We start from the raw sequence: 22,221 nt of genomic DNA on the forward strand, positions 1-22,221 counted from the left end.
TTCTAGGAAAGAAAACTAGTAGAATTCCAGAGAAGCTGTTCATAGGCAGGTGAGCATATTTCATGAAGCAAGTGGTGCTGAGTGATTCAAGGTGTGGACCATGCTGTAAACTGTGCTGCACTCCTTCCTTCCTTCTTCAGCACTGACAAATTCATTCCCTTGGTTGCTGGCAGCGTTGCCCATCTATGATTTACAAGATTACCCTTGGCCAAAGGGAACTGCTGTCTCAAGGTTGTGTCACCTCCCTGTGTTAGCCCACTTCCAACATCTATCTGGTCAATGTGTTTGTATAATGTCCCAACACCTTGCCTCAGTTTCGGACACATCTGAAAGGCAATCTCAGCTTCAGAGCTCCCTGGGAAATCAGCTGAAGAGTTTGTGGAAACTGTTATCACAGTTCACATTCTTCCTCTGCTCAATCCTCTCTCCCTCCTTCCCCACAAATATTGTTCTTGAGATTGAAACCACCCCTTACCCCAATAAACTTTCTGCATATAAGTCCCTGTATCAAAGTCTATTTCTTGGAGAACTAAACTTGTAATGTTGGCAGATCATTTTAATCCGATCTGAGAAACTCTTTTGATCACTATATTTAATTTATTAACATTTATTGAAATTGTAGCTGAATTAGATTGTCTTTAGCATTTTGTTTCATGTTGCATATTTACCACACTCTCTCCCTTTCTTTTTCTTATCCTGCTGTTGGTTGTTTTGAAAGTCACACAAAACATTTTTATACATTTTTTAAGTTGACCTTCATTTATTTAGAACTTCTATTATATTTGTTTATTATTTTATATCAATTTCCCAAGTGTATTGTTATTTGTGAAAAGGAAGAGTATTTAGTATGTGCCCTACTCCTACCTGGTGTTTGTACGATAAGATTTAGGATTTTAGTTCTGGATTTTTTTTTAAGAGACAGTATCTGGCTTGGTTGCCTAGGCTGGAGGGCAGTGGCTCAATCAAAGCCCATGGCAGCCTCAGACTCCTAAGTTCCGGTGATCTTCCCACATCAGCCTCTCAAGTAGCTAGGACTACAGTTGTGTACCACCACACCTGGCTAATTTTTGTGGGTTTGTTTTTTTGGTTTGGTTTGGTTTGGTTTGGTTTGTTTGTTTTTTGTAGAGTCAGGGTCTTGCAATGTGTCCCAGGCTGGTCTTGACCTTCTGAGCTCAGATGATACTGCTACCTCGGCCTCCAAAAGTGCTGGGATTACAGGTGTGAAGCACGGCACTGGGCCCTGGATTGTCATTGATATTGTAGGGACAGAAATGTGTTATATGTTGTTTACTCACCCATCATAAGGGTCACTCCTATAACAAAAGATAGGTTAACAAGAAAAAAGCATAACAGAATTATTTAAGTTTCACATGACATAAGAGACTTCAGAAATAAAGACCCAAAGACCTGGGAAAAGCAGTCTATTGTTATGCTTAGGTGTGATGAAGAATGGACAGCCAGGTACAGACATGATTGGACAAAAGGGTATGATCTAGTACTAACAGACTGAATGGGGAGAACCCAACAAGGCCTGTTGTTGTTGGTTTTTTTTTCACATTTTTCTTGGCCTTTCTGTGCAGCAATTTTTCCTCCCAGGTATGGTGTAGGAATCCCTTGGATGAGAGTCTTCACAGGAGAATCTTTTTTTTTTTTTTTTTTTTTTTTTTTTTTTTTTTTTTTTTTTGAGACGGAGTCTTGCTCTGTCACCCACGCTGGAGTGCAGTGGCGCAATCTCGGCTCACTGCAAGCTCCACCTCCCGGGTTCACACCATTCTCCTGCCTCAGCCTCCCCGCGTAGCTGGGACTACAGGCGCCCGCCACCACGCCCGGCTAATTTTTTGTATTTTTAGTAGAGACGGGGTTTCACTGTGGTCTCGATCTCCTGACTTCGTGATCTGCCCGCCTCGGCCTCCCAAAGTGCTGGGATTACAAGCGTGAGCCACCGCACCATTTTTCTAGGTTTTATGTCTTGCTTTGTGGGAGAGGGGTTCTAGTATATATGCCTCACTTTGAAAAAAGGAATTCTGATTATTATGACTCACCGTCGGGAGAAAGAGGGACAGGAGACAGAAGAGCAGGAGAAGGTCAGGAAGACCTTGCATCAGAGACCTTCCAACCTCCTTCAGTTCAAAGTACTCAGCATGCCAAGATACCAAACTTTGGGGTGTCATGTCCTGAGCCTCATCAATACACATTTAGGGTATATGTATTTAAAGAAAATATTAAATGCTACTAAATTATTTACTCATCCTTGATTCCCAAAGTTCTTGTAATATCCTCCTGGAATTCTTATCCTTTATAATGAAATATTTTTTCTAATACTTTTTCTAAGATTCCTCTTAAAATTAGTCTTACTGTGATAAAACTTCTGGGATCTTATATGCCTGGGAATATTTGTAATTCACTCTTACATACTCTTACAGAGGTAAACAAATATAAAATTTGACATTAGGGTTTCTATTCTTGTTTTGAAAATATTATTTCACTGTATTCTTTTTTAAAGTTTTTGAGAAGTCTGAAACCAAGCTGTTTCTTATTCCTAATGAAGTAATCTATTTTTTCTCTATAAGCTTTTATACTCCCCTCACCACTTCTTTTACTGATATTTTTAAAATTCAGCTTAATGTTTTTAGAGGTTTTTTTTTTTCTTTGCTCAATTTGTTTATTTTTGTTTGGCATTCTATGGGCTCCTTCAAAATTAGGGTTTCTTTCCTTGAATCTGAGAAAGTAAGGTAAATTATTTCTTCAACTATTGTCTCATTTATTTACTCTTTATTTTTTTTCTCCCTTACGGAAAATCCATTATTTGGCTGCTGAGACTTCTAGCTTCCATGTGTCTTAACTCTCCATTTTGATTTTCAATCTCTCTAGTTTTTACTAATCCCTTCCTGAGAATTATTTTAAAAGTTTCTAAACCTGATTTTTAAGTTTACTAATTTATTCTTTGGTTGCTTTCAACCCATTCACTGAGTTGTTTATTTGAATTATTTTATATTTCATACCCAGTATTTCAAATTAGTTCTTCTTATAACTGCTTACTCCTGCTACACCAATGTCTTTCTTTATCTCTTTGAAAATTTCTTTCTTTCTTTGTTTTAGTCCTTTTTCCATCTGGTCAAGTACTTCTGCTTCTTCTGGTATAAGCTGTGGAATGTGTTTTTCTGTAGTGATAATCTTTCTCAGATAAGTTATTGTGGTTCCCTGTGGCCCCCTTTTTCCTGGACAAGTCAGCATCTGGGCTGATAAGGACTATAGGAAGGGGAGCAGCTGAAACAGCCCAGTCTTGTTTTAGCAATCTCGTATACGTTTAGGGCTTAGAAAGAGATAAACCTCAAAATAGCCTCTTGCTTTACAAACATTTCCACACTGGGCATATCCATCTTACAAGGAATCTTCTTGCACCCCTACCAACATTATATTACCTGGATTTAAATTTCTTACTTTCAGGTTTTGAGAAAGGGGTGGGGAGAAGAAGTAACAAATGCTTCATGGCCAGCCAGTCTACCTGTACTTATTATGTGCAGCTCACCCTAGCTAGATGACATTACCTTACAAGCCCACCCCCGAAACTGAACTGAAACTGCTATTTTTCTATCTTGCATTAATACTGGCTGTGTTGGCCTGGCCTGGTGGCTCACGCCTGTAATCCCAGCACTTTGGGAGGCCAAGGCGGGTGGATCACCTGAGGTCAGGAGTTCAAGATGAGCCTGGCCAACATGGTGAAACCCTGTCTCTACTAAAGATACAAAAATTTAGCCAGGCGTTGTGGCATGCACCTGTAATCCCAGCTACTCAGGAGGCTGAGGTAGGAGAATCACTTGAACCTGGGAGGCGGAGGTTGCAGTGAGCCGAGATTGTGCCATTGCACGCCAGCCTGGGCAACGAGTGAAATTCTGTCTCAAAATAAATAAATAAATAAATAAAAAATAACTGGCTGCGTGATGACCTTCATGAGACAATACTAGTGGAAAGCAAGGGGAGGAGGGGATGAGGGAATATCACAACTAAAAGCCTGTCTATCTACCTCTCTCTCACTCATTGTACCTGATCCTCTCTGGCTTTGGGAAAATATTCTCCTCTCATACTAGACATAGCCAATTTCTATTTCCTAAGGCTTTTTCATAGTAAATGTATATTCACATCTAAATAATGAAAAGTACTGAAAATTTAATTAATGTATACCTACACCAAAAATCAAAAAGTATCAAATATTTTATAAGTCTTGTAATGCAAATATTCTACTTATACCCATCAACCTTCTTGCTTCTGTGCATCTCCAGGGCTAGAGAAGAGAGGCATAGCAGCCTGTTCTAGTTTGTCTCCCTGTCCCTCATCACTCAATCTGTGTCATTCAGACACTGTATTAGTCAGGGTTTTCTGAAGGGAACGATCTAATAGGATAGATGCATATATGAAGAGGAGTTTATTAAGGAGAATTGACTCACACGATCACAAGGTGAAGTCCCACAATAGGCCATCTGCAAGCTGAGGAGTCAGGAAGCCAGTCTGAGTCCCAAAATCTCTAAAGTAGGGAAGTCAACAGTGGAGCCTTCAGTCTGTGGCTGAAGTCCTGAGAACCCCTGACAAATCACTGGTATACGTCCAAGAGTCCAAAAGCTGAAGAACTTGGAGTCTGATGTTCAAGGGCGGGAAGCAACCAGTACAGGAGAAAGATGAAGGCCACAAGACTCAGCAAGTCTGCTCTTTCTATGCCTGCTTTTATACTGGCAGCTGATTAGATAGTGCCCACCTAGACTGAGGGTGGGCGTGGCCCTCCCAGTCCACTGACTCAAATGTTAATCTCCTTTGGCAACACCCTCGCAGACATACTTTTCATCCTTCAATCCAATCAAGTTGACACTCAGTATTAACCATCACAGACACATTTCTTAAAAAATCAGATTTCTGAAAGCTCTTTCAATTTCTGAAAATACATAAAGAGCTCCCTTATATATGAAATTTCAGTTTTCTAACTGAAGATGACATAACATTAATTTCTGTACCTTATTTAATAGGAGTAAGAACCAAAAACAATAGCAGCAAAACAACCTGAGGCTCATTAACCATAGGGTACCTCAAGCTTTCATTTTGGCATCATTTCAACTTTCAGTTCTTTGTTTATAATTCATATAATATTTTGCTTTAGACAAATTAATTAGTTGTACGTGTCAAGCTAGTTAAATGCATGCTAAATATTTTCCCAAGAGAACTCAGTTGAAACTGGGTGCTATTAAAACCTTCAAATGAACAAAATCTGTTTTTAACAAGTCACACATTATTAATTGGAACTGGATAGTGAGGCATATTTTTGGATGCTTGCCGAGAATAATTATGAAACTTCTTTTTTTTATTGGAACAAGATGAGTTAATCAAGAAAAACATTCCAGCTCATGATGGCCAAACTTAAAAGCATGGCCGTAAACTAATTCAGCTTATCGGTTTGGTTTAGGGTTAAGTGGAGGTCCAAGGATCATTCTTATGCTGTAGTTGGTACCTTAAAGAGATCTTTGCCCAATTTCCTCATTTTAAATATTCACAAAATTGGATACAGAAAGGTAATATTGTCAACCCAAAGTCACATAGCTGGTTGGTGGCAGAATCAGAATTAGGAATTAAATTTATATTCCTACTATAGCTAAAAATGGCTAAAAACATTGCTTATTACGTACATTTTATTATATGTCATTCCACTTTAAATTTAATGGTACATTATCTTTTTGAAAAATTATTACAAAATCTGTATAAAAATTTGCATGGAATGTGTTTCTAAATAATTGAGTCATTGCCAGAAAGAACTCATTGCCTTCCATAATGAATATTTGTTTTTTCCTGATTTGTGCTGCTTAGCATCCACTTACTCTTTTTTTTTTTTTTCTTGGTTTGGCAATTTAAGAAATTGTCTTGCTTCCATGATTCACAGTGACAGTGGGACTTTAATTTGATGTGCCCTGCCCACTCCCTGCCCTCTAACCCAAGTTAGTTCAATCAGATTCTCTTTTTCAAGACTTGAAGTCTTTAGAATTATGATGTAGTGGCAGGAAAAATTATCAGCTGAAGCGTATTCATCCTTAGTAGTTTTTATTATTTAGAGCCATGGATCTTCCCTGACTCTTATCTTTTTGGGAGCTTGGTTCACTAGTCTTCTCATCACCTATGGAATTAGCCTGCCTGTTGCTCTTCTCATCACTGCTCTTTTCATCACTCTGTACTCTGTGTCTGAGGGAGGATACAACCTTGACGAGGTTGTGTGCATGGCCAGGAGTCGGGTTGTTCCCGGTAAGAATTGAGTTTGCATTCTTCATTTTCCCACTGTTTCATTTAATTACATTTTTGTAAAAAACATAAAAGTTTACATAAACTTTCACTTGTTAGCAGAAATTATCTAAGATTACTGGACCTATCTAGCCCTAATACCCACTGTAATTCACTAACCAAGTGAAAAGAACCAGAGGCCCTCATACTTGAGGCTTAAGAGAAAGATAAATGTCTTAATGGGACTCTCTAAAGAACACTACTAAGAATAAAAGTATTGGGCTTGGAGGACTTTAATACATTCTACTTCTACAGCTGAGGTTTTAAATTTGGTGTCCATGATGATATATATTTTGAAGAAAAATAAAACTGAATACATGTGTTACCAGGGGATTCTTTTATTATAACTAAGCTGACCGAGGAGCAACAGAAAGACCATACTAAGCCTATAAGAGCACTCGATGATTATTTTAGGTGCTGGGAGTAGTTTATTTGGGAGGTATGGATGGCAGCATGCCAATGTCAGCAGATGAATAATGCTTTTCGAAACTCCCAGACATCCTGCTCTTTCCATTCTAATTGAAAAAAAATGAATGAAAAAAGAGTGGGAAAAATAGAAGAAATGACATTGCTGATGTTAAGGACCTATTATTATATGTCAGGTGTATTCTAGGTCATTATATTAATCATCTCACTTATTCCTAACTATTCTGTAAGGCAGATACTCTCATGCTCATTTTTTAGTTAAAGAAATTAGGGCTAGAGGGGATTAATTAACTCCCACAAGGTCACACAACTAGTGAGCAGATGATCCAGTTTTGGAGTCAGATCTACCTGATTCTGAATTCCATGCTTATACTGCTACTATTGCTACAGCTGCTGCTAACCTAGTACTGTCACTATTACTGTTAGTACTATCATTATTATTAGGGCACAACCTAGAAAGACTCCATAAAGAGAAAAGTTGATTAGAAAGCTTTACTAAAATAAATTTGTCTTCCTTTAGTGTGTCTTAGGTGTTTATTAAGTTTCATTCATGTGTGGGAATCTGAGATACTCTGGTTGAATTCCTAAGTATTCTTCCTTCTTTCCTTTGTCACTCTCTTTATCAAATGAAAAAAAAATCATTTTTATTTATAGTTAGTTGATTACAGCCAATTTCTGCAAGGTAATATTTGCTACAGAACTATAATCAGACTCCATTATGGATTCTATTGATACATTTGCTCGTTTTTATTTTACTGAAATCAACATAGAACAGAGCAGAGTCTCAAGGCCAGCATAAGGGTACTGGGGAGGATGGGAAGCAAATAAATCCTTAATTGCATTTGTCTCCTAAAAACGTGGTCAAAAATGGAAGTTTAGTTTTACTTAAACTTCCTTTCCTCTACAGTATGGTTAAGAGAGACGAAACAAACTATTTGATTTACATCCATTTGATCTTAGCCTGTCTATGCCTCAGGTTTGTTTGTTTGTTTAATCTGCAAAGTAAGATACATAAAATAAAATAGATTAACACAAACAAAATGTTTGGAGCTTTCATACATGTATTAATACATGTATTCAGTTTTATTTTTCTTCCAAACATATATCATCATGGACACCAAATAAAACGTCAGGAGTAGAAGCAGAATGTATTAAAGCAGAATGTATTAAATCCTAGACACTGCGGGCTGGCATATAGAAACCTCTTAATAAGTGTTAGCCATTATTTAAATTGTGTTAGAATAAAGCCTGTGATTCTTCTACTTTTTGAGGGGCCTTAGCAGACCTCTAGGGGAAAGTAAGAATAGCTGGCCTCCACCTTTCTATGTCTTCTGGGTCATTCTGTTGAGCTGAGAGTGAAATCTAATTCTTTATTTGAGTCCACATGTTTACTGGGCATCAAAAGATGGTGAGCTGAATTAAAATGTGAATGCATAGAATAGATTAAAAGGGGAGGCAAGATTTGAATTAATCTAATTTTTAAAAAAGCATCTGAGTAAAAGAAATATAAATAAAATCTGCATCTGCATAGATGAAATTTTAAATTCATCTTTAAAAATGGTTCCAAACTTTTATCCATTCTCCACATCAGAAGATCTTAAAGATAAAAGGACACACTAGCAATTTACAAGTACGCCTGTACTGGAGGGCCTTGATGATTCTACCAACACAGCCTTTGAAGTAGCTTAATATAAAGCATGTACACTGTCTATAGACACAGCTTATGGTTGGCAAATATTCTAATAAAATTGATTTGCTCATCCCAAGGGAAATAGCCTAGCAATGAATCACAAGGCCTTTAAAAACACAGCAAGATATTTTAGTATCGATATCTGCTCTTCCAAACTTGAAAACATCATCCCAAAGAAATAAGGTTTTGTATAACCAAATCTCTTTATGAAGTGTGACAGGAAAAATATGCTATTTTTTTATGGTCATCTTGCTCAAATAGAGCAAAATTGTTGGCACCACAACATCAATTTGCCATGGTTTTTAAATATCTATGTTTACTTTCAGGACAAAAAGTCAAATAATAGAAGAGTATTGGTCACCGTGGATTGAGTAAATTATGAACAAAGACTCTTCCAGGAAAAAACATTTAGCTGTGTCTGACAACCTTTTGCTCTATGATAATAAAAATGTAACAAATATGAAAAGAAATTATGATAGTCAAGATTATCTAGGGTATGGGGAAACAAAACTCTTGGTGGAAACTAAATAAACAAAAATCTTTTTGGAAGAAACAGCATTTTCAATGTGCCAGTCCTTTGACTTAGTAATTTTATTTCTGGGAATTTATTCTTACAGGAAACATTTGTACTGGATAAAGTGCTCATGTGAGACCCCCTGATTCAATCTTAGATCTGTAACTTAAAAGTTAGGGAGACTCTCAGGGCCACCCCTGGCCCATAAAATGCCTTGGTGCAATTTAGAAAAAGTTAAAAGAACAGGAGATAGAGAGAGAGGGACAGAGAATCTACAGGAGTATCCTGTCAGCATCAGGTTTCTGGAAACCCCCTCTGTTCTCTTGCATTGGTTAGTGTAGAAGTTTCCTGGTTAGAACAATGTGGCATGGTGCAGTAATAGTTGCTACCTCATTATTATGCTAATTAAATAAATTAATATTTGCATAGTTAGAACACTGCTGGGCACTTATTAAGTGCCACAGAAATGTTTTCTCTCCTTGATAAAATGAATTCTGAGAAAGATCTTCCCAATATATGTTCTTTTTTTTTTTTTATTATACTTTAAGTTTTAGGGTACATGGGCACAATGTGCAGGTTTGTTACATATGTATCCATGTGCCCTGTTGGTGTGCTGCACCCATTAACTCATCATTTAGCATTAGGTATATCTCCTAATGCTGTCCCTCCCCCCTCCCCCCACCCCACAACAGTCCCCGGAGTGTGATGTTCCCCTTCCTGTATCCATGTGTTTTCATTGTTCAATTCTCACCTATGAGTGAGAACATGCGGTATTTTGTTTTTTGTCCTTGCGATAGTTTACTGAGAATGATGGTTTCCAGTTTCATCTATGTCCCTACAAAGGACATGAACTCATCATTTTTTATGGCTGCATAGTATTCCATGGTGTATATGTGCCACATTTTCTTAATCCAGTCTATTGTTGTTGGACATTTGAGTTGGTTCCAAGTCTTTGCTATTGTGAATAGTGCAGCAATAAACATACGTGTGCATGTGTCTTTATAGCAGCATGATTTATAATCCTTTGGGTATATACCCAGTAATGGGATGGCTGGGTCAAATGGTATTTCTAGTTCTAGATCCCTGAGGAATCGCCACACTGACTTCCACAATGGTTGAACTAGTTTACAGTCCCACCAACAGTGTAAAAGTGTTCCTATTTCTCCACATCCTCTCCAGCACCTGTTGTTTCCTGACTTTTTAATGATGGCCATTCTAACTGGTGTGAGATGGTATCTCATTGTGGTTTTGATTTGCATTTCTCTGATGGCCAGTGATGATGAGCATTTTTGCATGTGTTTTTTGGCTGCATAAATGTCTTCTTTGAGAAGTGTCTGTTCATGTCTTTTGCCCACTTTTCAATGGGGTTGTTTGTTTTTTTCTTGTAAATTTGTTTGAGTTCATTGTAGATTCTGGATATTAGCCCTTTGTCAGATGAGTAGATTGCAAAAATTTTCTCCCATTTTGTAGGTTGCCTGTTCACTCTGATGGTAGTTTCTTTTGCTGTGCAGAAGCTCTTTAGTTTAATTAGATCCCATTTGTCAATTTTGGCTTTTGTTGCCATTGTTTTTGGTGTTTTAGACATGAAGTCCTTGCCCAATATGTGTTCTTTAAGATAAATAATGTGAGGTCAGGCAAAGGCAGCTCACGCCTGTGATCCCAGCACTTTGGGCGGCTGAGATAGGAGAATCTCTTGAGACCAGCAGTTTGAGACCAGCCTGGGCAACATGGCAAAACCTTCTCCCTAAAAAAAATTTTAAAGAATTAGCCAGGCATGGTGGTACACACCTGTGGTCCTGGCTACTCTGGGAGGCTGAGGCAGGAGGATCCCCTGAGCCCAGGAATTTGAGGCTGCAGTGAGCCATGATAGTGCCATTACAGTCCAGCATAGGTGACAGCGTGAGACCTTGTTTCTAAAAAAACGAAAAAAAGAAAAAAGAAAAATAGATATGTGAATAATAGCTACTTAGAGACCATCCTTTTAGTTGTCTTGATATTATAAAACTGCACTTATACTGCTAATAATAAGGATAAAGAATGAAAACAATGACAAAAACAATAAAAGTAACAACTAATATTTCTGGAACATCCCCTCTGTGGCAGGTACTGGGTCAATGCTTACCCAGCATTATCTTCTGTAATTTTCATAAGGCAATGAGATAGCTGCTAATATCCCTGTTTTGTATGTGAAGAAATTAAAACTCAGAGGTTAATTTACCCAATATCATATGGCTAATAAGTTTTAGCACCAGGATTCAGAACCAAATGTGTTCTTTTCCTAGAGGGGCTTTTAAAGTTATCATTAGACATCATGAACACAATAATATATTGTATATAAATGTACACACACTTGCCCAGGCTGATCTCAAACTCCTGGACTCAAGCCTTGGCCTCCCAAAGTGCTAGGATTACAGGTGTGAGCCATTGCACCTGGCTTGTGTAATTGTATGTACACTGTAATGTAATAAAGTGTTAGAAACAGGTTTATGCCAAGTTTTAGAAAGGTAGCATTGATAATTTCTAGGACGTGGTCTGAAGATACAAAGGGTAAACTTCATATTTCTGATTGTGTTATTTATTTACGAGTAGTCTCTTTTGGACAGGTACAGTTGTTTTTCATCTGTGTATACCTCTGTTTAACAAACGGTTAGTGTATAATAAATTTTACTAAATTTTACAATATTTAAATAGAACTTGAAATCATTTTAAAACAGCAAATCTCATAGAATCCATCCTGCTTACATTTTTGAAATGAGACTTTTGTCATTGAGCTTTGCCCCACAAGATGAACTGCCACTGTCTGCAACTTCCTTAGGATCACTTTTCTTGTAAATTTTCTATACTAGTTATATACAAGGTGATCTGTCTGCCCTGTCCAGTTAGAGTGACCGAGCCTCATTGAGACAATTCCTAAGAAACCTTGGCTTACTCAACTCAATAATTTACCTTTTCAAAGTAAAATATTAAGATTAATCCTTTGCCACTAGACTGAATATCAATATCTATTTATTTTTTTATTTTTATTTTTTTGAGACGGAGTCTCGCTCTGTTGCCCAGGCTGGAGCGCAGTGGCGCCATCTCGGCTCACTGCAAGCTCCGCCTCCCGGGTTCATGCCATTCTCCTGCCTCAGCCTCCCGAGTAGCTGGGACTACAGGCGCCCGCCACCACGCCCAGCTGATTTTTTGTATTTTTAGTAGAGACAGGGTTTCACCGTGTTAGCCAGGATGGTCTCGATCTCATGACCTCGTGATCTGCCTATCTCGGCCTCCCAAAGTGCTGGGATTACAGGTGTGAGCCACTGCACCCGGCCCTGAATATCTATTTTTAATTTAAGAGTGGGCTTATATTGTAAAATACCACTAGACTAAACCTCATTTCTTCAAATTAATATTATATAGTCATTCCTTCATCTTCACTCCAAATTTTTGTCTTGTATTTTAAAAGAAGTCTTCCATATCCTCACATCTTCAGCTCTATTTCAGAAGCTTCACTACAGTGTAAGGACAAACCTTTAGAGGTAACTTCTGTGTATCTTTGCTCTTTCTCTTGAATGCCTGTTTCACAATCTGCTTCTGAAACTTAATCAGAAGACATGTTTCATATTCTCTTACAATTTCTCTGCTTCCCCTCTGCTGTTTTTTCTCCTTCTGTAATATACATAAGAAAGACACAAAGAAGAAGAAAATCATACTCACACAGGTGCGTAGTAAACTGGATTTCTGCAAACACGTGAATTGCCATTTCCAATCCAGGAAGACTGCCACACCCACCTTTGTAACTCTTTATACATGTTGGCTACCACTGAGTAGGGCCGTCTATTTATATTCTGTTGGTCTCATTAGACAGCCTATAAAAATAAACTTTGCTCAGAAAGTACAATGTTTAAAGATAAATATTTAAGTTTAGAGTTAAAAATGCATTCTAACGCAAGGAAGAAAAGGATTTTATCTAGCAGCATATCCAAAAAGTATGAGTTATAGTGGTGATAATAATAACAATAAACATAATAATCTTCTTTTTATTGAGTTCTTAATCTATGACAACCACATTTTACATATCTCCATTAATTCTTACAACTTGATTAATAAAATTAAATAGTATTATCCCCATTTTGTTGCTGAGAAAACCGGACTTGAAGAGGTTAAATGACAAAGGTCACACATCTAAATACTCACCAGTGAACCCAGGCCTCTGATGCTAATGTCTATATTTGGATTCGTTGTCTGGTGAGAGCCCGTTCCTCATGGATGGTACCTTCTCTGTGTCCTTGCATGGCAGAAGAGGTGAACGAGCTCCCACAGTCCTTTTATAAGGGTACTGATTCCATTCATGAGGGTACCTCTTAATTAATACTACCACTTTGTGGATTAAATTTCAGCACATGAATTTGGGGGGTTAGACACAAAATTTTAGACCTATAATATTTATCTGATATTGTGTGATGCTATAGATTTACTTATTAATTGACTACCTGTCTCTCTACCACATAAGTTTCAAAAGGGAAAGTTTTGGTCCATTTTGTTCAGCTCAGTATTCCCAGCACCTAGATTAATATTGAGAATATCCAAGAAATTCAGAAAGTATTTGTTGAATAAATACATTAATCTAGAAATGTATCCTAAAATCTGGTGATCTCAGGGTTACCAGATGATTCTTTCATCAACTAAATGGAGATCCCTGGGAAAATCCACAGGTTGCCACAGGATGTGGGAAAAACCATGCTTCCTAAATTTTATCCCAGCTCTAACTTGTTCTTTGCTTTCTACTTGCTACTCTAACATGTTAGGTGACTAAGTGTAGACTCTAGCAGCAATGAACAAAGTAACCCATTCCCTGCCTTTATGGTTTTTACCCTCTGTAAGCTTGTAATATATTAACAAACAAGTCAAGGCAAACATGTAATAGATATAGCATGATACTATAGAATTCGATGACAAATGATAAGTCCTGAAGAGTTCTTTCAGTGGTTTCCCACTTATTCGGGTAAGTTTGCTATTTAACTATCTTAAGGACATGTTGAAATAATTTAATATTTTCAGCCGGGCACTGTGGCTCACACCTGTAATCCCAGCAGTTTGGGAGGCCAAGGCAGGCGGATCACTTGAACTCAGGAGTTCGAGACAAGCCCAGGCAACATGGCAAAACCCTGTCTCTACTAAAAATACAAAAATTAGCCAGGCATGGTGGCAGCAACTGTAATCTCAGCTACTTGCCGGGCTGAGACAGGAGAATCGCTTGAACCTGGGAGGTGGAGGTTCCAGTGAGCAGAGATTGCACTACTGCACTGCAGCCTGGGTGACAGAGCAAGACCCTGTCTCAAAAAACTTAATATTTCTTGGGGTTTTTTTGAGGATGGTACTGGCTTGTGATGGTACGGACTTCTGGGTGAAAACACAACTCTATTCATTTTATTAATTTCAACTTGAAAATGCAGACCTTTATGGCTACACAAAGAATGTGAAATAATTTTGCCAGAACTGCTGCATTTCTTGTCTACTAAGAAAATTGCACTAAAGCTGCAGCTAAATAATTATGTTGAAATTCTGCTTCACATTGTGGCAGCAATAAACTCTGATGATGCTTTGTTTTCCCCACCAACAGAGTAGGGCAGTCTTGGGGAGAATGTTTTAAAACCAATTAGGCCTGTGATACTTCTCTACTACCTGCACCTATGGTGAACTAATTTTGTCTTTGGATTATCCAAATTTCTCTAACATTCCCATAGCCCTTGATTTGAAGAATGAATAAAGGCATTTTTCTAATGCAAATTATCTTCAGACTCTGCCTATATAAACAAAATCAATGTCTGAGATACTTAGCTAGATAATTCAAATTTAGGACAGACTTTGACTCTTAGAACTTATTTTTCATAAATGGGAAAGATAGCTAAGACATGCAAAAAATTAGCAAAATATAAACTATGTTAGGTGGTAATAACTGCCAATGAGAAGACACACAACAGGAAAGGAAATATGAAATGAAGACATAACATAGTTTTAGGGAGAATGGCCTAAGACAGTCTCACAGACAAGGTGCATTTTGGTAAGCACATGAAGTGAGGGATCTGGGTGTTCAAGTGTTTGGGGGAAATGACTTCAGACAGAGGAAATAGTAAGTGCAAAGGCCCCTCAGGAGTGTGCCTGGGCCTTCAAGGAGCAGCAAGGGGATTAGTGGAGCTGGAACAACTTGAGACAGAAGAAAAGGGGATCAGAGAGATGTAAGAGGGAGGTAGTGTGCTGCAAATGATAAGGATGGTGTAGGTTTTAATTAGGACTTCATTGAAAAGTTTTGTGCAAAGAAATGACATGATCTGATTTACATTTTGAAACAATTGCTTTGCCTGCCATGTTGAGAATAGACCATAGCTCAGAACAAGGGTAGAAGCAAGGAAAGCAGGTAGAAGGCTCTTGCATAACCCAGATGCAAGGTGATGATAGCTCTGCAGGCAGCATTAGAGTCAAGAAATGCTCAATTTATGAAAGTAGAGTCAAACAAATGCACCAATGGGCCACACATGGCATTCATGGGAAAGAAATGGGTCACGAATTACACAAAAGATAATAGCCTAAGCAGCTAAGAAAAATAGAGTCCCATTAACTTAAATGAGGAAAAGTCCAGGGGCACACAGGATTGGACAGTAGTAATATCATTAGTTCGGTTTTGATCATGCTGAATTTGTAATGCTTACTTTATATCCAAGTGAAGATAACAGATAGGCAGATATATAATTCTAGAGCTGAGAAAAAAACTCTAGGCAGGAAAAATAAATGTTTAGAATCTAAATGGCATTGAAAGTCATGAGAGTGGATGAGATCACCGTGGGGGCAGTGAAGGTAGATTGAGAAGATATCCATGGCTGGATCCCAGGGGCACTGTAGCCTTTAAGAGACAAGGAAATGATGAGGAAGCACTAAGAGAGGAGTTTCTCTAAAGGTAGGAACATGCAGAAAATACATTTCCTGGCAGGGATTGATCATGTTTCAAAGCCGAGGATAGGTAAAATGAGGTCTGAAAAAAATGACCATTGCATCTTGCAAGCTAGGGCAGGTTTTCTGCATAAAAAGAGGTTATCTATCCAGATGAATTCACACATTACTGTAGAAATGAAGCTCCAAAGTTACTATGAAAAGAGAGATGGAATTATTCGGTTAATTGTTTTTATTATATCTACTGCTCCCTCAAATTTACCGAGCCTAGACTCTGTGCATAGTGGCTGGTAGATTAGCATTAGTGTCAGAGAATTGCATACAAATCACCATCTTTAAAATAAACTACTGGTATTTGTAGAATGCTTGAAGCTTACAGTGGGTTGCAAGTGCACTATTTAATGTGTACTATTCAATATATAGGAATAGTAAATATAGTCACAATTAATGTCATCTAAAGGATATGGTGCCCAGTCTCACTTGGCATGCATTAGAAATGAAATTTAAATCCTGTCATCTTACTCCAAAAGCCTTTCTCTTCCTCTTATATTATGCAGCTGCTTTTGCATAAGGGTGAGTCCACTGATTCAAAAAAAGTGTATGTGTGTGTATGTGTGAATATATATGTATATGTGTGTGTTTGTATATTTGTGTATATGTCTCTGTGTATGGGGGTATTTGTTGTTGTTGTTAGTGTTTCTCTGCTTTCTAGTGATCTGCCCACATTCTCTCAATCATTTTCCCCATAACCACCAGCAAGCAAGCATCTGGGAATGAGAAAGTGGTTGGTCTGCTGCAGCAGAAAAAGCAAGAGCTTTGGAAGCAGAAATTAAAACTTCAGCTCTTGCAATTTCTACAGTGTGACCTTGGTCTCATCACTTATCATTTCTAGCCTCATTTTCTTTGTCTGCATGATGCAGATTGTCATATCTACTGTAAAAGAGTTTAAGCAGTCAAGAAACACAATATGTAAAGTCTTCCACCTAACCCCTCGGAGACTAGGCTGATTCGCATTCATATATTCTTCCATACCACTGATTCATAGCATTTATCACACTCCATTGTAGCTGTGAGCCTCCTGCCTTAGCATCTTGAGGACAAAGATGTTTTTTCCTGATTTGTCTCAAGAATATAGTAAAATGATGGCCGAATAATAAAAGTATAAAACTCATGGCATAATTAAGTTTACAATAAGTAATATTATTAAGACCATTTTTATAGTATCTAGATCCACAAAAATCAAGCCTATGACTTTGGCCCCAATGACAAGGGAAGTTGATGATTAGAATTGCATTGCCACAGTGTTTTGCGTCCAATTTAGATCTTATATCTCTCATATGCCCATGATAACTAATGATCTCCTAAAGATAATTGAGTGATGCTGCTAGAATAAATCACTTTTCAACTAATCCTACAGGTTGGCATGACTCAAATTAAAGGTACCTAACTTCAGTTAGACACTCACTCAACCTTACCATGAAACCTCATCTTTTCTAAGCTTCTGGGGTTACTTTTTCCTTTAATAACTATGAATCTCTATATCTGCACATTTTAAAGTAGAATCGAGTACATAGTAATTGCTAAGCTTGTTAGGAGAATTAAAAAATAAATGAATGATTAATGAATGTGGCAATGATAATTATTACCAAAAAGAAAAATTTTTAAAGACAAATATTTTTTGTAGGTTATCAAATTCCAAAGAATGAGTTTCCTGATTTTTTTCTATAAAGAACATAATCTTTTTTTCAGTAGTGCATGCATGCTGTGAAATGTTTTTGCTTATTAATTTCCTCTTTACACTCAGTTTTTAGACAGCTGAAAATTATGAGTTTACAGAACAAGATGTACTTTCAGTTCTTATTTTATGGCCTAGCACTATGGAATGCACTATTATGAAAACAATTCTAAACTGTGCTTTATTATATTATATTGTGCAATTTATATTCAGAAGATACTATCAGCACCAGGGAACAGACAAATTTAATAAAAGACACAGTGTTCCTGTTGTCCTAATAGTTATTAAAATGAAACTCTTTCCAGAAGACATTTATAGTGTCTTTTCAAAGATATTCTACATGCTTTGACAGATCAATTGGGACCTATAGTTAGGACCAGAGACATCAGGGATCTTAGAAACATACTGTACTAAGCTAAAAGGAGCCTGTATAATTGTCCAGACTAAATCCTTCATTTTACAGGGGAGGTCATTAGGCTAAGAGACACAAATTGATGCAATATAATTTACCCTTAAGTATGGCTAGAACTGAGGGCCCTGACATGTAGTCAAGGATTCTTTCCACTTTCATTGTCATTAATGTTAGTAATCTTACAGGATATCCAGACATTGCCAAATATAGCCATATCATCCCTAAAACAGCTCCAAAAGGCTCAGAGGAAAGATCTAGTTTTTACCACCTTTTAAAGGAGAAACCATAGTCTTGAGAGGACAAATAACTTAGCATCTATCCATTATTACCTTTATTATTTACCTGTTTATGTATTTTTATCTATTCTTTGATAGAATATAAGTTCCATGAGAACAAGAGTGTGCTCATTTGTGGTAATGCTTAATTCTTTATGCTTATAACATATCTAACACATAGAACTTATTCAACAAATATTTGTTAAATAAATATGGACTTAGAGGCTGTAAAAATTTATTAAAACTTAGGACCGAGCTCTAGAATGTAGTCAGAAATTATACACATACAAACACACATACATAAAACATAAGGCAGACTATACTAAATGGCACAAGCCAATTGTAAGATCCTTGAAACAGTCACTGTGATTCTTGCAGCAAGAAGTATACAAAAATTTCTAAGTAGCTATGAAATTTAAGTGAAGTTACAACTTAAGAATACTACATCATAAATTTGTGACATCCTTCAGCAACGCTGAATGTCTTGGTACTGGAGGGTAGGGATTGGTAGAATTGATGTTGGAAAGCCGAGTTCATCTGGAGTCTGTAGAGTGAATGGAAGCCATGGTAAATGTTGAGAGTATCTGAAAAAGTAACAGAATGCAGCCTGAGAAAATGATTAAGAGGTGTTTGAGAAAAAAAGAAAAAAAAACACCATTTTCAGAGATGTGGAGTAAAAATGATGGACAAATATTAAGTAAGAAACTATTGAGAGTGAGAGATTGCTCTTGATACATGGTCATAGCTTTGTGAAGAGATGATAGAAGGAAAGAAAGGGAGGGATATAAGGAAAGGAAGGAAGGAAGGAAGGAAGGAAGGAAGGAAGGGAGGGAGGGAGGGAGGGAGGAAGGGAGAGAAAGGGAAGAAGGAGGAAGTAGGAGTAAAGGGGAGAGTGAAAGAGAGAAGAAACAAAGGGAGGAGTGAAAGAAGGAAGAAAACAAGAAAGGAAGGAGGAAGAGAGGGAGAGAGGATGAAGAGAAAAGAAGGATGAGGTGAGAGAGAGAATAGGGAGGAAATAAACTATTGGGGAGAGACCTACTCTACACCCAATGCTGTATACACGATGCTTTTACATGCACTTTTATTATGCTTTTACATACATTTTTATTTTAGTCGTCGCCAAAACTTTCCATTTTTAGATAAGAACATTAATGCTCAAAGGAGTTAAGCTTCCAAATATAAAGAGGTGGAGTGGAGACGATATTCATTTAGAGTCAACATCTCCAAAGCCATGTATTGCACATAATTTCAATTCATTTTGTACAATTGCTTTATACAGTTTTACTTTTTTTTAAGTGAAAGGAAGTTTATTAAGAAAGTAAAGGCATCACATTTTGTTTTTATTTAGGCTTTAGTGATTACAGAGCATTTTCACATGATAACTTTGTTGTGTCTTTATAATAATCTTATGAAGACGTGTCCTTATGTCTATTTTACAAGTGAAGAAACTGAAAATCAAACAGGTGATTTACTTTGTCTAAGGGTGCACATTTATCAGTGGCAGAATAAGGATCAAACTTCTATGGCTCTCAATTCATGATCCCTTCTATCATCATCCATAAGGAAATCCATCACATGATTTAAAGCATATCCACACCCACACAGTGCCATGTATCTTTTGAATTTGGTCTTCACAAATAGGAAGAAAATATATTTTTTCACCTTTCATATGTGAGCAAACTGGCACAAATCTCTACTAAGAATACTATTTAAAAGAGGAAAGTAGATAATAAATTTGAAAATTCAAAGACAGAGGTAAAGATAGAAAGAAATGCTTCTCAGGATATAAAGGGCAATGTTTTTCTTATTTAGAAATGCCATGTCATTCCTTATTCCCAAATTAACTAAAATATTACTTTAAGCTCCTCTTCACCACTCATAATTATCCTTTAATTATATTCAATAACTCAGAAAATATTGAGGGGTTTTTATAGAACAGTAATAAACCCAGTCTGTGACTATGAACTTAGGTCTTTAACTGGCTCATTAGATGACTCTGAGATAATTTCTTGGCCTCCTTCTCCCTCATCAACTTAATGCTACTTGCCAATATGCCCAGGAAATGCATGGAAGAAGTTGGATGATTGTAAGACTCCTCGTTTACAAAGTGCTCCTAGAAAATCTGTATAGATGCCAACATTAGCATGGAATTCTTTCAACAATGTATTTTTAAAAGTTAGAAGCATAAGTGAGTTCATTTTGCCAGTTTAGAAGATACAACTTTTCTAAAAACACAAACAAAATTAACATTTACCTGAATATTCCAAAATATTCACGGCATGTGTCTGGAACTTTAGATTCTTCTCTGTCATAATATTTAGGGTATTGTATTAGGTTCTCCAGAGTAACAGAAGGAAAGTTTACAGTTTCTTCACTTGTAAAATAGAGATAAGAACACATCTTCATAAGATTATTATAATATTGATACCAAACATATTTAGTACTTGACAAAGGTCCAAAGAATTGACCAGCAGTAACATTTATTTGTTAGAATAACTCTATAATATTAATGTTACTTTTATTTTTACTATTCATTAATATTTTACTTAAATCACCACTGATTAATTTTTTTCTTTTTCTTTTTTACTTTTTTCAAACCTTTGTGTGGCATTTGGTGATAAATTAATTATGTAGAGATATATAATTGTATATATAATTAATGTATTTAAAACATATTAATAATATGATTATTCCTATTTTATAAATGAGGAAACTGAAAGACAGAGAAGTTAAGAAGTTTGCCCAGCATTCTAGCATGGCCAGGACATGGTGCAAGCTGCCATGATAAAGTTGTTAAGTTTGCCACTAAGGCCAACTTATGCAGCCCTAGCACTGCTGGACAGGTGAGAAAGAGCTTTCGGGTGCCTGAAGCACACCTCTTCTGGAAACAAGAGAGCAGTAGTTTAGTGTATCATAAGGTTCCTCCTCCTTTTAAACAGCAAGATTCTTCAATAGTTGCTATTCTTTACTTGTCATCATCAAAGCTAAAATGCTGGCTAGAGGCCACATTTTATGCAGATTGCTTGAGTAAGCCAGTTTCTATGTTCCATCCACAAGTGGGGCACGGGGAATATAACACAGAGGAAGAGATTAACAATACCTGTATTCCACCCCAGCAGTCTGACCACGACCCACTCATTACTTCAAGCCTGACAACCCCCAGTTCTGGGAGGCCTTAGACTTAACCCTATCTGTTCCTACCTTGACATTTGGATGGAGGATTAAAATAGAAGTTCTTCATATAATTGTATCTATGGTATAAAAGAATAATATTCTATCATTCATTCATTCATTTTCTATTTACTCAACATTCTATGTGCATATAAGTTGATGAGGAGCTTTCACTCATAGCTAGGAGCATTAATTTGCCCATTCTATGCCCATTCAGTTGATTAAGAACATTCATTTATTGTAGGTTGAGTGTTTATCACTTAGCACTCTACATCCATACAGTTGGTTAAGAGCACAAGTTTTACTATTAGACAGTTTCTAATTTTGGCTCCACTATTTTCTAATTGTCTTATCTTGAACAAATTTCTTTCTGACTGTCTCTAGAACTCATTGTCTCACCATAAAACAAAGAAAGTACTATTTTTTCTCTTAAGATGGTTCAACAATTAAGGAGATGATACAAGTAAAGCCCCTAACACTATCTGGAACCTAGGTAGCACTCAATAAAGTATACCTGTGAACATTAGTTGCTACCTGCTTTTCAAAAATCATAACAGTAAGAACACTCTTAGATAAAAAAATTAAAGATAAATTGAGACACAGTCTTTGACTGCAAGAAATTTATGGTATAGCATCACTAGACTCCTAGTGGTTCTCCAGCTTGGAAAAAATTGAGTGAGAGATTAACTGAGTAGAGACCTTGAATATTGACCCAGCTTGCAAGCATTTAACAACAGAATGTAAGATTACAGATTAATA

This window comes from Symphalangus syndactylus, chromosome 13, assembly GCF_028878055.3.
Source record: "Symphalangus syndactylus isolate Jambi chromosome 13, NHGRI_mSymSyn1-v2.1_pri, whole genome shotgun sequence".
Lineage (NCBI taxonomy): Eukaryota > Metazoa > Chordata > Mammalia > Primates > Hylobatidae > Symphalangus > Symphalangus syndactylus.